General features: G+C 39.6%; 1 long non-coding RNA gene across 1 annotated transcript; it reads left to right on the plus strand.

Annotated features, from left to right (window-relative positions):
* Window positions 1-388: 388 nt before the first annotated feature.
* LOC118966723 lies at window positions 389-13200 on the plus strand. Its single transcript, XR_005053606.1, has 5 exons — window positions 389-485; window positions 11666-11809; window positions 11895-11955; window positions 12170-12243; window positions 12456-13200. It is a non-coding gene; the product is annotated as an uncharacterized LOC118966723 (long non-coding RNA).
* The last annotated feature ends 4912 nt before the right edge of the window (window positions 13201-18112 follow it).

An 18112-nucleotide genomic window follows, 5' to 3' on the forward strand; every position in this document is an offset into this window, starting at 1 on the left:
ATTGGCAGTAGAAGTATCCGTGTGTGGAGAGAGGTGTCATGGTGGACTGAACACAGCGGTGCAGAATGCCTCAAGATAAAAACGTAATATTCAATATCTGTAAGTTAAATATTAAAAATAAATATTAATACTTCACTCAACATACTCGTGGGCAATAACCTTCAATCTGGATAACAACACAAAACAAATGATAAGGCTACAGAAATGTATCGACCAATAGAATCAACACCCAAACATGTCAGAGAGTAAGCATGGAGAACCAATCCCCAAAAGAAAACGAGGCTCCTCGACCGACACACGACCGGGAATGGTGGTGAAAAGGAAATGTAGAAACCGGAAGTGTAGAAACCGACTTGCTAAAGTTGATAAATGATATAAACTGGGCATGAACTAGTCAGTAAAGCTGTAAAGGAGTTGAAGACGAGCCTCGAGATGAGTGAAGAAAAGGCTGCGACAATGGAGAAAGAAACAAACAAGCTAAAAAGGTATAGGCAATACGATTGAGACGGACGTTAAAGAACTTAAAAAGGAGAAGATGTTTCTGAGAGAAGCCTTACTTGAAATACAGACTAGATCTTTGAGAGAAAATCTAGTACTTGTATTTAACAAAAATTAGGGTAAAGATCCTGAAAGTGTGGTGAAATAATTATTTATTACAGCGCTATAGATCCCAGGTGATACTGTCGACAAAATCAAACTTGAACGTTTCGGGACAGAGAAATGAGCGCCAAATTGTTGCCAATTGTTAAAAGCCTGGGTAAAAGACTCGCTGGCACGAAAATAGGCATAAATGATCAGTTCCCGAAGAAAATTGCAGAACGGCGCAAAGTTCTGTACCCACTCTTCAAGGTGAATAGATTAAAAGGGAAACGTGAGGCTCTCGTAGTTGATAAACTGTATATTGATAACCAAATTGTACCGAGACACCAAGACTACTCCATGGCTATTCTAAATATTACAACCTTCCCATAGAGTTGAATAATGGAACACCCAATATTATCCATGGTATGGATTGAAATAATACAAAAATATTTAACAATAGAAATAAACTACAAATACAGTATACCATTCAAGATAGGAAATGTTGTCCAAATAATTAGTATTCAACTTTCTAATTATAGTATTTATAAATAGATAAAGCCAGCATTAGAAGAAAGGATCATTATTGAAATAATACATCTTCATTTATAAGGAACTGGAACACAAAAGTACTCAAAAGTCAGAAATTAGGTAGGAATCAACATGGTAGGGATAAAAACACAGCTAACAGAGGACACAGAAGGCACAGTATGTGGGTATGTGCAAGTGTATTGTGATGGAAGGTGAGGCGTGCGTTTTTGTGTTTGTAGAAGTGTGGAGATAAGTGAGTGAAAAAGGAAAATGGTTGCAAATGCCAGAACCCATGTGTATCTGTGAGCAGGACTTGTGACAGAGAGAGCTTTCAATTTTATGCAGATTTAAAATAAATTATATAGTTTTTGTATTTATTGTCCTATCAAGGTGGAACAGTCCCCAATCCTATACACCCACCTGAGCGACCCATACACTAAGGAGAAGTCCTTATCTGTTTTACAGTGCCTTCGGAAAGTATTAAGACCCCTTGACTTATTCCATATTTTGTTAGGTTACAGCCTCATTCTAAATGGATGAAATCGTTTTTTCCCCCTCAACAATCTACACACAATAACCAATAATGACAAAGGAAAACGTTTTTTTTTTTTTTTTTTTTGCAAATGTATATAAAAAAAAGAAGAACAGAAATACCTTATTTACATAAGTATTCAGACCATTTACTATGAGACCCGAAATTGAGCTCAGGTGCATCCTGTTTCCATTGATCATCCTTGAGATGTTTTTACAACTTGATTGGAGTCCACCTGTGGAAAATTAAATTGATTGGACATGATTTGGAAAGGCACACACCTGTCTATATAAGGTCCCATAGAAAAAGGCACCTAAAGACTCTCAGATCATGAGAAACCAGTGTGTGTGTGGGTTTAAGGGGAAGGGGTTGTATCTGAGCTCCATCAGCTACAGTAGGACAACCCATTCTTGCTAAATGTTGCATGCCTTCTCAAACAGCTACAACTGTATATGCATTCGCACATCAAGTTCTTTCTTGAGTTGGGCTCAGGTATGAAACAACTGTTGAACATCTGAGCTTTTGGTTGTTTGTGGGGGAAGGGTGGGGAGTGTGTATGAGCGTGTCTGTGTGTGTGTGTGTGTGTGTGTGGGGAGGGGGGGGGGGGGGGGTAATGATGTTAGGGACAATATAGGATGAATAACAATAATTCTTTGCTAAAATTATAATTGCTTGCCAGAAATGTAATTTTTGTAATGGCAGTTCTGGTGTAGGTAACAATCCTTCACATTAACTGCCTAAATTATTACGCATAATTATTAGTTCATTGTGGAGCACTTGTTGGGTGTTTTTCCTTCACTCTAAGGTCCAACTCATTCCAAACGATCTCAATTGGGTTGAGGTTGGGTGATTGTGGAGGCCAGGTCATCTGATGCTGCACTCCATCACTCTCCTTCTTGGTCAAATAGCCCTTACACAGCCTGGAGGTCATTGTCCTGTTGAAAAACAAATGATAGTCTCAACAAGTGCAAACCAGATGGGATGGCGTATCGCTGCAGAATGCTGTGATAGCCATGCTGGTTAAGTGTGCCCTGAATTCTAAATAAATCACCAACAGTGTCACCAGCAAAGCACCATCACACCTTCTCCTCCATGCTTCACGTTGGGAACCACACATGCGGAGATCCTCCGTTCACCTACTCTGCGTCTCACACAGACACGGCAGTTGGAACCAAAAATCTAAAATTTGGACTCATCATACCAAAGGACATATTTCTACAGGTCTAATGTTCATTGCGCACGTTTCTTGTCCCAAGCAAGTCTCTTCTTCTTATTGGTGTCCTTTAGTAGTGGTTTCTCTGCAGCAATTCGACCATGAAGGCCTGACTCACAAAGTCTCCTCTGAACAGTTGATGTTGAGATGTGTCTGTTACTTGAACTCTGTGAAGCATTAATTTGGGCTGCAATCTGAGGCTGGTAACATATCCTCTGCAACAGAGGTAACTCTGGGTCTTCATGAGAGCCAGTTTCATCATAGCGCTTGATGGTTTTTTAGAATGCACTTGAAGAAACGTAAAAAGTTATTGAAATGTTCTGGATTGACTGACCTTCATGTCTTAAAGTAATGATGTACTGTCATTTCTCTGCTTATTTAAGATGTTCTTGCCATAATATGGACCTGGTATTTTACCAAATAGGGCTATCTTCTGTATACTACCCCTACCTTGTCACAACACAACTGTTTGGCTCAAACGCATTAAGGAAAGAATTCCACAAATGAACTTTTAATAAGGCAAACCTGTTAATTTAAATGTATTCCAGGTGAAATGTATTCCAGGGCTACCTCATGAAGCTGGTTGAGAGAATGCCAAGAGTGTGCAAAGCTGTCATCAAGGCAAGAGGTGGCTACTTTGAAGAATATCAAATATCAAATATATTTGATTTGTTTAACCCTTTTTTGGTTACTACATGATTCCAAATGTGTTATTTAATTGTGTTGATGTCTTCACTATTATTCTACAATATATAAAATAGTAAAACTAAATAAAAAACCATGGAATGAGTTGGTGTGTCCAAAGTTCAGATACACTTAGGTTGGAGTCATTAAAACTCGTTTTTCAACCACTCCACAAATTTCTTGTTAACAAACTACAGTTTTGGCAAGTTGGTTAGGACATCTACTTTGTCCATGACACAAGTCGTTTTTCCAACAATTGTTTACAGACAAATTATTTCACTTATAATTCACCGTATCACAATTCCAGTGGGTCAGAAGTTTACATACAGTAAGTTGACTGTGCCTTTAAACAGCTTGGAAAATTCCAGAAAATGATGTCATGGTTTTAGAAGCTTCTGATAGGCTAATTGACATCATTTGAGTCAATTGGAGGTGTACCTGGCCTACCTTCAAACTCAGTGCCTCTTTGCTTGACATCATGGGAAAATCAAAAGAAATCAGCCAAGACCTCAGAGAAAAAATTGTAGACCTTCACAAGTCTGGTTCATCCTTGGGAGCAATTTCCAAACGCCTGAAGGTACCACGTTCATCGGTACAAACAATGGTATGCAAGTATAAATACCATGGGACCAAGCAGTCGTCAAACCGCTCAGGAAGGAGACGTGTTCTGTCTCCTTGAAATGAACATACTTTGGTGCGAAAAGTGAAAATCAATCCCAGAACAACAGCAAAGGACATTGTGAAGATGCTGGAGGGAAACTGTACAAAAGTATCTATATCCACAGTAAAAACGAGTCCTATATCGACATAACCTGAAAGTCCGTTCACCAAGGAAGAAGACACTGCTCCAAAACCGGTTTGACTACGGTTTGGAACTGCACACAAAGATCATACTTTTTGGAGAAATGTCCTCTGGTCTGATGAAACAAAAATAGAACTGTATGGCCATAATGACCATCGTTATGTTTGGAGGAAAAAGGGGGGTGCTTGCAAGCCGAAGAATACCATCCCAACAGTGAAGCATGGGGGTGGCAACATCATGTTGTGGGGGTGCTTTGCTGCAGGAGGGACTGGTGAACTTCACGAAATGGATAGCATCACGAGGAAGGAAAATTATGTGGATATATTGAAGCATCTCAAGACATCAGTCAGGAAGTTAAAGCTTGATCGCAAATGCGTCTTCCACATGGACAATGACCCCAAGCATACTTCCAGTTGTGGCAAAATGGCTTGAGGACAACAAAGTCAAGGTATTGGAGTGGCCATCACAAAGCCCTAATGTCAATCCTATAGAAAATGTGTGGGCAGAACTGAAAAAGCATGTGCGAGCAAGGAGGCCTACAAACCTGACTCAGTTACACCAGCTCTGTCAGGAGGAATGGGCCAAAATTCACCCACCCTATTGTGGGAAGCTTGTGGAAGGCTACCCGAACGTTTGACCCAAGTTAAACAATTTAAAGGCAATGCTACCAAATACTAATTGAGTGTATGTAAACTTCTGACCCACTGGAAATGTGATGAAAGTGATAAAAGCTGAAATAAATCAATCATTCTCTCTACTATTATTCTGACTTTTCACATTGTTAAAATAGTGGTGATCCTAACTGATCTAGGGCTGGGAATTTGTACAAGGACTAAATGTCAGGAATTGTGAAAAACTGATTTTAAATGTATTTGGCTAAGGTGTATGTAAACTTCCGACTTCATCTGTATGTATATAAAAAAAAGGGGGTTTGGAAATTATGGAGACAATTACATTGATGGAAGCTACAATCTATCTGCAATATTAAGCTGATCTACCCCCCACAACAACAACAAATAAATAAATAAATGAAAATGAATAAACAATACTCGCAACTTCATACATCTTGTCAAACATAGGGAACTTATGCTGTATCCTGGCCATCGGGGGTGGGCTTGGTTTGGGTTTAGTTTATTAATTCAACCATTCTAAAAAACAAGCACACATAAAACTTGAAAAAGCCATACATGCACATTAGTAAAATCATTGAGGATAACACACAATAAGGTCTGGGACTTCCATTCTAGTCCTCTTGAAACAAGATGGCTAGGCAAGATCCAGCACGGTTGAACACAGTATGACAGCATGGGTGGCGTTTGATCATTTATTTGGATTCCTCGCATCTTAATCATTGTTAAGAGGTTTTATTATATCATTCCTATAAATTGAAATTGACAATTTGGGTGCAATCAATTATATTGAACAAAAATATAAACGCAACATGTAAAGAGTTGGTCCCATGTTTCATGAGCGGAAATAAAAGATCCCAGAAATGTTCCATACGCACAAAAATACAATTTCTCACAATGTTGTGCACAATTTTGTTTACATCCCTGTTAGTAAGCATTTCTCCATTGCCAAGATAATCCATCCACCTGACAGAAGCTGATTAAACAGCATGATCATTACACAGGTGCCCCTTGTGCAGGGGACAATAAAAGGCCACTGTAAAATGTGCAGTTTTATCACTCAACACAATCCCACAGATGTCTCAAGTTGAGGGAGCATGCAATTGGCATGCTGACTGCAGGAATGTCCACCTGAGCTGTTTCCAGATAATTTAATGTTAATTTCTCTACCATAAGCCACCTCCAATGCCGTTTTAGAGGCCTACATACTCACCATATATGTTATCCATTGAGCATGTTTGGGATGTCCTGGATCGATATGTACGACAGCGTGTACCAGCTCCCGCCAATATTCAGCAACTTTGCACAGTCATTGAAGAGGACTGGGACAACATTCTACAGGCCAAAATCAACAGCCTGATCAACTCAATGCAAAGATGTATCGCGCTGCATGAGGCAAATGATGATCACACCAGATACTGATTGGTTCTGATCCACACCCCTACCTTTTTTTAGAAGGTATCTGTATTACCAGTCATGTAAAATCCATAGATCTGGGCCTAATTAATTAATTTAAACTGTAACTCAGTGAAATCTTTGAAATTGTTGTATGTTGTGTTTATTTTTGTTCAGTGTAGCTTAATTTCTCAGAGATCACATATTTCAACAAAATAATGTTGCAGAAATTCTTGTCTAATCTGTTTCTAACTACATAAACAATTTCAGAACAATCTAAGATGGTGGGTGTCGAAATCCTCTTTCTTGTGCTTTTTAAAGTGAAACAACCAATATTCAATACTTCCTTTTTAAAGCATGACTTCAAAGAGGCCAGAGGCTTTCTCTTTCTTTGAGCATTTTTAAGGAGAAAAGCCCCATTGAACACAGAGTGGGGTGAAACCGGTGCAGTCCCACGCAGACATGAGGGACAATGGAGCGGAGGGAAACACTCGGAAGGAGAGACAAAGTGGCTTGTCTCAGGTTCCAAACCTCTGACAACTCAGCACAAGAGAGCCCCATCCTGAATTCTCGAAGGCACAGACATATAAGCATGCATCCTCTCAGTCACGCACACATACACCTTCAATACAGTTAATGGCTGTATTGTAGACCTCAGTGTCTAGTGGTGATATAGCAGTTGGGACTTATTCACTGCAATATAAAACTAGTGTATTGATGTTTTTTCTTACCCACTGTGCACAGATGAAAGTTTTTATTTTCCATTTAACCTTTATTTAACTAGGCAAGTCAGTTAAGAACAAATGATTGTTTACAATGACGGCCTACCCCGGCCAAACCCTAACAACGCTGGGCCAATTGTGCGCCGCCCTATGGGACTCCCAATCACGGCCGGATGTGATACAGCCCAGGATCAAACCAGGGGCTGTAGTGACGCCTCTAGCACTAAGATGCAGTGCCTTAGACCACTGCGCCACTCGGGAGCCCCAGTTAAACGTGTAGTTTTGAGTGACATTTGGTTGTTTTCAACTGATGTGAAATCAACAAAAAATCTATTCAAATTGTATTTTATTTTAATGCTCTGAATAGAACAGGTAGAACCTGACCATGAATAGAACCTGACCATGAAAATAACCTGACCATGAAATGCTTACTTACAAGCCCTTAACCAACAATGCAGTTCAGGAAAAAGTTAAGAAAATATTTACTAAATAAACAAAAGTAAAAATAGTACAATTAAAAAATAAACGTAACACAATAAAAATAACGAGGCTATATACAGGGGGTACCGGTACCGAGTCAATGGGCAGAGGTACAGGTTAGTCAAGTTATTTTGTACAGGTAGGGGTAATGTGACTATGCATAGATAATAAACAGCAAGTAGCAGCTGTGTAAAAACAAAGGGAGGGAGGGCATTTCAATGTAAATAGTCCGGGTGACCATTTGATTAATTGTTCAGCAGTCTTATGGCTTGGGGGTAGAAGCTGTTAAGGAGCCTTTTGGTCCTAGACTTGGCGCTCCGGTACTGCTTGCCGTGTGGTAGCAGAGAGAACAGTCTATGACTTGGGTGACTGGAGTCTTTAACAATTTTTTTGGGCCTTCCTCTGACACCGCCTAGTATATAGGTCCTGGATGGCAGGAAGCTTGGCCCCGGTGATGTTCTGGGCCATACGCACTACCCTCTGTAGCACCTTATAGTCAGATGCCGCGCAGTTGCCAAACCAGGCGGTGATGCAACCGGTCAGGAAGCTCTCGATGGTACAGCTGTAGAATTTCTTGAGGATCTGGGGACCCATGCCAAATCTTTTCAGTCTCCTGAGGGGGAAAAGGTGTTGTCGTGCCCTCTTCACGACTGTCTTGGTGTGTTTGGACCATGATCATTTGTTGGTGATGTGGACACCAAGGAAGTTGAAACTCTCGACCTGCTCCACTACAGCCCAGTCACTGTTAATGGGGGCCTGTTCTGCCCGCCTTTTCCTGTAGTCTATGATCAGCTCTTTTGTCTTGCTCACATTGAGGGAGAGGATGTTGTCCTGGCTCTGACCTCCTCTCTATAGGCTGTCTCAACGCTGTCTGTGATCAGGCCTACCACTGCTGTGTCGTCAGCAAACTTAATGATGGTGTTGGAGTCGTGTTTGGCCACGCAGTCGTGGGTGAACAGGGAGTACAGGAGGAGACTAATCATGCACACCTGAGGGGCCCCAGTGTTGAGGATCAGCGTGGCAGATGTGTTGCTGCCTACCCTTACCACCTGGGGGCGGTTCGTCAGGAAGTCCAAGATCCAATGGCAGAGGGAAGTGTTTAGTCCCATGGTCCTTAGCTTAGTGATGAGCTTTGTGGGCACTATGGTGTTGAATGCTGAGCTGTAGTCAATGAACAGTATTCTCACATATAGTTGAAATCGGAAGTTTACATACACCTTAGCCAAAAACATTTAAACTCAGGTTTTCACAATTCCTGACATTTAATCCCAGTAAAAATGCCCTGTCTTGGGTCAGTTAGGATCACCACTTTATTTTAAGAATGTGAAATGTCAGAATAATAGTAGAGACAATGCTTTATTTCAGCTTTTATTTTTTCATCACATTCCCAGTGGGTCAGAAGTTTACATACACTCAATTAGTGTTTTGTAGCATTGCCTTTAAATTGTTTAACTTGGGTCAAACATTTTGGGTAGCCTTCCACAAGTTTCCCACAATAAGTTGGGGGAATTTTGGCCCATTCCTCCTGACAGAGCTGGTGTAACTGAGTCAGGTTTGTAGGCCTCCTTGCTTGCACACACCTTTTCAGTTCTGCCCACACATTTTCTATAGGATTGAGGTCAGGACTTTGTGATGGCCACTCCAATATATCCACATAATAGCTTGCGGCTGGGTTTTCCTTTGTAGTCTGTAATAGTTTTCAAGCCCTGCCACATCCGACGAGCGTCAGAGCCGGTGTAGTAGGATTCAATCTTAGTTCTGTTTTGCCGCTTTGCCTTTTTAAAAATATATATTGTGGTATCCAATTGTTAGTAATTACTACCTTGGCTCATCGTTACAACTCCTGTACGGGCTTGGGAGAGACGAAGGTCAAAAGCCATGCACCCTCCGAAAGACAACCCAACCAAGCCGCATTGCTTCTTAACACAGCGCGCATCAATGTGTCGGAGGAAACACGTGCACCTGGCAACCTTGGTTAGCGTGCACTCCTTCGCGTCTGACTCGTTAAAGAAAAAATATTTGTCCAGTTTGAGTATTCACTGTTCTGATGCCCAGAAGCTCTTTTCGGTAATAGGAGATGGAAGCAGCAACATTATGTGCAAAATAAGTTACAAACAACGTGAAAAAAACAAAATAGCACAGTTGGTTAGGAGCCCGTAAAACAACAGCCATCCCCTCCGACCCCATTACTAGTCATTGAATTTAGGTTGATGACTTTTTGCAAATCCAATCAGTTTTCCACAGTTGTTTGATTCAACGTCCTCATTTGGGTTGAAATGAAGTGGAAACCGCATTGATTCAACCAGTTTTTGCCTAGTGGGTAGTCATAGAGTACTCTTCTTTACCAAACAGATATGTTTGGTCGCATATACACTACCGTTCAAAAGTTTGGGGTCACTTAGAAATGTCCTTGCTTTTGAAAGAAAAACACATTTTTTGTCCATTAAAATAACATCAAATTGATCAGAAATATAGTGTAGACATTGTTAATGTTGTAAATGACTATTGTAGCTGGAAATGGCAGATTTCTAATGGAATATCTACATAGGCGTACAGAGGCCCATTATCAGCAACCATCACTCCTGTGTTCCAATGGCATGTTGTGTTAGCTAATCCAAGTTTGTCATTTTAAAAGGCTAATTGATCATTAGTGAGGCAGGCCAAACCTATCATACACGAGAGGATTAAATCACGGGAAAAACAGAGCTCTGAATGTGTCACAAAAGAAGGTTAGCATCCCAGAGTCGCCTCTTCACTGTTGACGTTGAGACTGATGTTTTGCGGGTACTATTTAATGAAGCTGCCAGTTGAAGACTTGTGAGGCGTCTGTTTCTCAAACTAACCTGATGAGCCTGGAGAAGAGTCCTCTAAGCAAGCTGGTCCTGGGGCCCTATTCACAAACACAAACAGACCCCAAAGAGCCCCAGGACAGCAACACAATTAGACCCAACCAAATTGTGAGAACAAAAAGATAATTACTTGACACATTTTTGGCCCTAAACAGAGAGTACACAGTGGCAGAATACCTGACCACTGAGACTGACCCAAACTTAAGGAAAGCTTTGACTATGTACAGACTCCTTGAGCATAGCCTTGCTATTGAGAAAGGTCTGCCGTTGGCAGGCTGTGTGCACGCTGCCCACAAAATGAGGTGGAAAGTGAGCTGCATTTCCTAACCTGCTAAATGTATGACCGTATTAGAAACACATATTTCCCTCAGATTATACAGACCCACAAAGAATTAGAAAGCAAACCCAATTTTCTAAACTCCCATATCTATTCGTTGAAATACCACATTGTGCCATCACAGCAGCAAGATTTGTGACCTGTTGCCACAAGGGCAACCAGTGAAGAACAAACACCATTGTTAATACAACCCATTTTTATGTTTATTTATTTTCCCTTTAACTATTTACACATAATATGACATTTGAAATGTCTTTATTCTTTTGGAACTTTTGTGAGTAATTTTTACTACAATCTTTTTATTTATTGTTTATTTCACTTTTGTTTATTATCTATTTCACTTAATTTTTTGTTTCACATGCCAAAAAAGCCCCTTAAATTGAATTGAAATTGAAAGCGAGAGATAGATTATTTGCAACTTTATCAGGGAAAGAAAAATTCAAATTTATATTAGGAGAAAATACACAATGTGAGAGGCTATAACTGTTCCTCAACTCACCAAATGTTATACAATTGCTTTCCTTAAATGAGAATTAAACTAATTCTAATCCATTCAATCAAATTGTGCCCAGTACAAATGCATGTTACCTGTACACTTACCAAGAACTATAGGATAGCCCTATAAAATAAATGCAGAGACAGCCAGGGCTGAAAAGTCAAACAACATAACGAAAAAGAGAACAACAAAAAATGATTGCTTTTATACCTGAATAACTAACTTTTCATGATCATCATTTGAAAAGCTTCCATTTCCATATCCTTAAGGGACCAGTGGAGGAAGGGGACCTGCAACTTGACAGCTGAAGACAGATCTCAAAGACTCCCCCACACAACTCCACTTTTGTTTATTCAAGTGAACGGTCAAGATGAGAAAACCTTGATAAACAGCATACCTGACCATATGCCTCTCAGTCTCAGAGTTTTCAGGTAGAGGGTCAGTCGAGGACAGAAGATGCTCCCTCTTGGTCTGGATACGCAGCTGCCGTCGCTCACTATGAAAGCCAAACCAATGAGTTGCATGAGACGATACGCGGAGACTGAAGAGACACTTCAAAGGTATGAAAGGTATCTTTAGCCTACTTAACCTACTTGGAATGTGGAAGTAAAAACCACTTCAATAAATTATTTTCAACATTTACAGTTATCCGGTAATATGGAGACCATGGATTCCCTGTCACAGAGAAACTGGACTTCTAGATAAAGTAAGGGCATTCCCTTCTCTGCAACTGCTTAAGGCCTACAATTAAATTATAAAATAATTATATTTCAACCAACCTATCAGCACAAGAAACCTGTAGCCTAGTGAACAAGAGTATCTAATACTTAACTGTCACAGGTCCTTGGCAATGCTATATTTTTTTATTATATAGGTCTGTTAATTTGAGTTAAATGATCATGGCTACTTGTCCTCTTTAGTTTGGCCAAGGGAATGTGTCATCAAGAACCAGACAGATGACCAAAGGTGCCCATGGATTCCAGCACCCTGTCAGGTATGTAGACTGTTGGCAGTTGAGAGAAGAAAGCAAGTTGGTATTGTGACCACATTGAGACAAATTTGGGGAAAAGAGCTGTGCCCTGAATCAATTTGATGATTTGATGTTACTATCAACTTCATGAAGACAATTTTTGTATATTCTACTTTCTTTAAATAGTAAAACACTGATGTATTTTAAAATACTAAATACATTTATCTGATCCATAGGCTCTTCATGCCAAAGTCCAGGACTGAGGAATATCTCTCTCATTTGGGGAAGGTGGTCTTGGACAATTTCCCTGTCCAAGCCACTCTCCACTTCTACAACGATGACTCCAGCTCTGAGGAAGAGGATGATGAAGATATGGAGGAAGAACTGGAGGTTAATTCACTCAGTTTGGATCACAGGTCCCATCCCCTCAGAGAGAATTCATAGGTAGTTAGTCTTTGCTGTTTTGGAAACAAGCAGGGGTGATTGGACAAGGGAGAGAGACAGTGCAGCAGGTCACAGGAGATATGCTACTTCCATGGTGAGGGTCTAGTAGAGGATCCAAGGTGTTCACCTGAGACAGCCACAGGAAGCCGGGAAAGGCCAGGTCACTGGCTGCAGTTGGCCTCACTGAGGTGATTCTGTTTACACCAGCTCAGTGTCAACACACCTTTAACCCAGATATGGCCATTTTCCTTGACAACGTCCTATGTTCTCAGGACCTTGTCATGCAAACTCAAGTTGGCCTTGTGCTGGTCCCTCCTTTTTTGTTTGTAGTGAAACATTTTCTCTGCTTTCTATCTTTTGTATTTATAATCATTTTTTATTTGTTTATGAAAAAGTGTGTTATAAATTGCTGGACATTTGAGTTACTGTGTAGATGGTTTGTTGGTTGAAATGTAAAGAATGTATGTGGATAGAATTGAGTATTAATGTGCTTAGCTAGTGAGTGAATATGTTGGTATGGATGCAAAGTAAACTTAAAAGGCCTTTTTCTTTATTAATTTCAATTATTTTAGCATTTGAGTTAAGCAATAAACATTTATTTCAAAATCGTATAATTTTCCTGCACTTCTTGTGGACGTGGATGAATACTTTTGTTCAGGTTTGATTCACATGTCAGGGTCTTTATTATACCCTCAGACAGGACAGAAGTAATTTCCAATGGCACATGAATGATAAGCCTCTCTATGTCCTATTAATGTCATAACCATAGACACATAAGAAATGACAACCACCCAGATTAGCTGATTTAGTCATCAAGGTTGAGTATTGATTTTATAGTCCATGAGCCAGAGGGTGGGGGGGTCGGTTGAGCTCAATTGAACCGACAATGTCTGGGTTCCTAGAGATGGAAAATGTGTGATAGCAAGCTACCATTGCTGCACTGCTATGTGTTATCACTCTCTTTTTTACCCTATGACAATGTCAGTATACAACAAGTTATTGCTCGCGTATAACATTTAATCATATACAATTGGAAAGCTTCGATTTAGAGTCAATTTGACCTTTGACCTCTAGGGTATACAGTTGAAATCAGAAGTTTACATACACTTAGTTAGGAGTCATTAAAACTCATTTTTCAACCACTCCACAAATTTCTTGTTAACAAACTATAGTTTTGGAAAGTTGGTTAGGACGTCTACTTTGTCCATGGCACAAGTAATTATTCCAACAATTGTTTACAAACAGATTATTTCACTTATAATTCACTTTATCACAATTCCAGTGGGTCAGAAGTTTACATACAGTAAGTTGACTGTGCCCTTAAACAGCTTGCAAAATTCCAGAAAATTATGTCATGGCTTTAGAAGCTTCTGATAGGCTAATTGACATCATTTGAGTCAATCAATTGGAGGTGCACCTGTGGATGTATTTCAAGGACTACCTTCAAACTTAGTGCCTGTTCGCTTGACATCATGGGACAAGAAGTCAGCCAAGACCTCAGAATTTTTTTTTGTAGATCTCCACAAGTCTGGTTCATCCTTGGGAGCAATTTCCAAACACCTGAAGGTACCACGTTCATCTGTACAAACAATAGTACGCAAGTATAAACACCATGGGACCACGTAGCCATCATACCACTCAGGACGGAAAAGCATTCTGTCTCCTAGAGATACACATACTTTGGGGTGAAAGGTGCAAATCAATCCCAGAACAACAGCAAAAGACCTTGTGAAGATGCTCGAGGAAACAGGTACAGAAGTATCTATATCCACAGTAAAACGAGTCCTATCTCGACATAACCATCATAAAAAAAAGCCAGACTACGGTTTGCAAGTGCACATGGGGACAAAGATCGTACTTTTTGGAGAAATGTCCTCTGGTCTGATGAAACAAAAATAGAACTGTTTGGCCATAATGACCATCGTTATGTTTGGAGGAAAAAGGGGGGTGTTGGCAAGCCGAAGAACACCATCCCAACCGTGAAGCATGGGGGTGGCAGCATCATGTTGTGGGCGTGCTTTGCTGCAGGAGGGTCTGGTGAGCTTCACAAAATACATGGCACCATGAGGAAGGAAAATTATGTGGATATATTGAAGCAACATGTCAAGACATCAGTCAGGAAGTTAAAGCTTGGTCGCAAATGGGTCTTCCAAATGGACAATGACCCCAAGCATACTTACAAAGTCGTGGCAAAATGGCTTAAGGACAACAAAGTCAAGGTATTGGAGTGGCCATCACAAAGCCCTGACCTCAATCCTATAGAAAATTTGTGGGCAGAACTGAAAAAGCGTGTGCGAGAACGGAGGCATACAAATCTGACTCAGTTACACCAGCTCTGTCAAGAGGAACGGGCCAAAATTCACCCAACTTATTGTGGAAGGCTACCCAAAACGTTTGACCCAAGTTAAACAATTTAAAGGCAATGCTACAAAATACTAATTGAGTGTATGTAAACTTCTGACCCACTGGGAATGTGATGAAAGAGATAAAAGCTGAAATAAATTACTCTCTCTGCTATTATTCTGACTTTTCACAATGTTAAAATAAAGTGGTGATCCTAACTGACCTAAGGCAGGGAATTTTTACTAGGATTATACGTCAGGAATTGTGAAAAACTGAGTTTAAATGTATTTGGCTAAGGTGTATTTATACTTCCGACTTCAACTGTATATCCGAATTACCTATATAAATGGCTTTTAAACGGAAACCCTGATAAATTTTTTACTTTGTTTCAGAAGTGGTTCTGAAAGGTCATGACATTTTTTTATTATTTTTTATCGCCCCATGTTGCACCATTGACATTAGAATGTTGGAAGAAGCTTAGTCATAGAATTCCATGTGATGGGGTAGCTAAGTTTTGGGATTTTTACTTTGGTAATAGAAGCACCAAATTGCACACACACAGCTTAAACAGGTTTTTAAAAAGATTTGTAGATACAGGGCCATCACAGAATTCACCCATTAACCCCACAGAAGCCTTTTTCCAATATGGCCACCATACAACTCAATTGGGTCTTATTGGACAATTTTGCTTGACATATCTGTGTGAAATATCATTTTAGTATGCCCAGAAATATCTTAAAATTGTCATAGTGACATAGAATACACAACCACATGAGCTAGGTGTGCCGGACATATAAAGTTGTTAAATTATTCACATAACTGTTGTAAGAATGATTTGCTGATTTCTGAAGATGTCATGATTAATAATTGCCATTTTCATCTTCAAACATGTAAAATTGATATCTACATGTGAATAGTCATGGATGTGAGCTGATTAAAATGATCAATGTTATCTTAGTAGCTGTTTTCATTATGAGGACCATAAACCATGCCCTGTTCATGCCATTACAATGTACAGTAGTAAAATCCAATGTTGGGCCTTTTGAGGCCAATTATATTACTTTTAGTAGTCTAGTAACAGACCAATCTGCTATGGACCCATAGTAAGAATGCATTTTAATTTAGACAATGGTTTTCTGCTCTCATCATCAGGTTAAAACGTGTAGGCCTTCCTATGGAATATTACATTGTAATGTTTGCGGTAAGTTTCTAGTTCTCTGTTTTATGAAAACAGTTAATAGGATAACATTGAACATCATTTGAATCAGCTCAGATCCATTATTATTCACATGTACATGTCAATATTATGTTTGAAGATTAAATATTGCAATTATTTATCATATCTTCAGAAATCAGCCATTTAGATAATTGTTGTAAGAATGTGCCCAAAAGCTATGTGAATAATGTAACATCTTTATATATCTGGCACACCTGGCTTACGTGGTTGTGTATTCTACATCACTATTAACATTTAAGATATACTAGAATTGTATTTCAAACAGGTATGGTCATGTGAAATTGTCCAATAAGACCCCATTGAGTTGTTTGGCAGCCATATTAGAAAAAAAAGGCGTCTGTGAGGTTAATGAGTGAAGTCTATGATGGCCCAGTTGTCTACAAATATTTTTTAAACCCTGTTCTAGCTGTGTGTGTCCATATTACAAAAGTTACAATCCCTAAACATAGCTGCCTCATTACAAGGAATAATGTGGGTAAGCTTCCAACATTCTAATGTCAATGGCACAATATGGGAGATTTTAACAATAGTTGTAGCTGGTGCTTTAAAAGTTGGTTATATTATATGTAATTTAAAAGGTAATTTCATGACCTTTCAGAACCACTTGTCAAACAAAGTTTAAAATGTACCAGGGTTTCTTTTTTAAAGTCATGTATACAGGTAATTATAATATGTACCCTAGAGGTCAACAGTCAAAGTTCTATTGATCTGAGCTTTGTGAAAATGTAACTGATGGATAACTGCCAATGATATATGATTAAAGGGTATATGCGAGCAATAACTTGTTGTATATGGACATTGTTAATCATATGGTAAAATCCCTATGGGAAAATGAATGGAATGGAGGGATGAAAGAAAGAGTGATACCACACAGAAAGCTATCATACTTGCACTGCTATCACATATTTTCCAACTCTGGGGACATACCCTTTTAAAGAAATCACTATCATCGGCCCAAGTGAGTCCAACTGCCCAAATCTGGGGGTCTGGCTCATGGATTATTAGAGGTATTTGCTATTGAGGACATTACTCCCATTTGGGAGTAAACTAGTAAGTAACATATTCCTAAATATACAAACACCACAGTGAGTATCAATAATATAAATGGGCTGACCAATACTATTTTTTTTAAGGCAGCAGATATTGCTCCAAAGGGACATTACCGTGCAACACAAAGGTAAATGGAATCAGATGGCATGAACCTGTCAACATTTAGGCCTTGGGGTCCTAGAAGGCCTCGCTGACCACTAGGACAAGCAAGTACAAGCTCATGCTACAAAGGGAAGAAACAGATCCAATCAACCGTGATAAGCAAAATAGAGGACGAGGAACAGGCATATCTCAAACACTGCAAATCCACTGACTCTTTAGTACATACATTGAGTTGACAAAACATTAGGAACACCTGCTCATTCCATGGCATAGACTGACCAGGTGAAAGCCATGATCTCTTATTGATGTTCTTTGTTAAATCCATTTCAATCAGTGTAGACAAAGGGGAGGAAACAGGTTAAAGAAGGATTTTTAAGCCTTGCGACAATTGAGAAATGGATTGTATATGTTTTCCAATCAGGGGGTGAATGAGAAAGACAAAACTTTGCTGGGGTTTTCATGCTCAACAGTTTCCTTTGTGTATCAAGAATGATCCACCACCCAAAGGACATCCAGCTAATTTGACACAATTATGGGAAGCATTGGAGTTAACATGGGCCAGCATCCCTGTGGAACACTTTCGAAACCTTGTAGAGGACATGCCCTGACAAATTGAGGCTGTTCTGAGGGCAAAAGGCGTGCAACACAATATTAGGAAGGTGTTCATGTTTTGTACACTCAGTGTAGAAAAGAACATCTCTCACATGAATAACAATT

The sequence above is a fragment of the Oncorhynchus mykiss genome, chromosome 10 (assembly GCF_013265735.2).
Source record: "Oncorhynchus mykiss isolate Arlee chromosome 10, USDA_OmykA_1.1, whole genome shotgun sequence".
Lineage (NCBI taxonomy): Eukaryota > Metazoa > Chordata > Actinopteri > Salmoniformes > Salmonidae > Oncorhynchus > Oncorhynchus mykiss.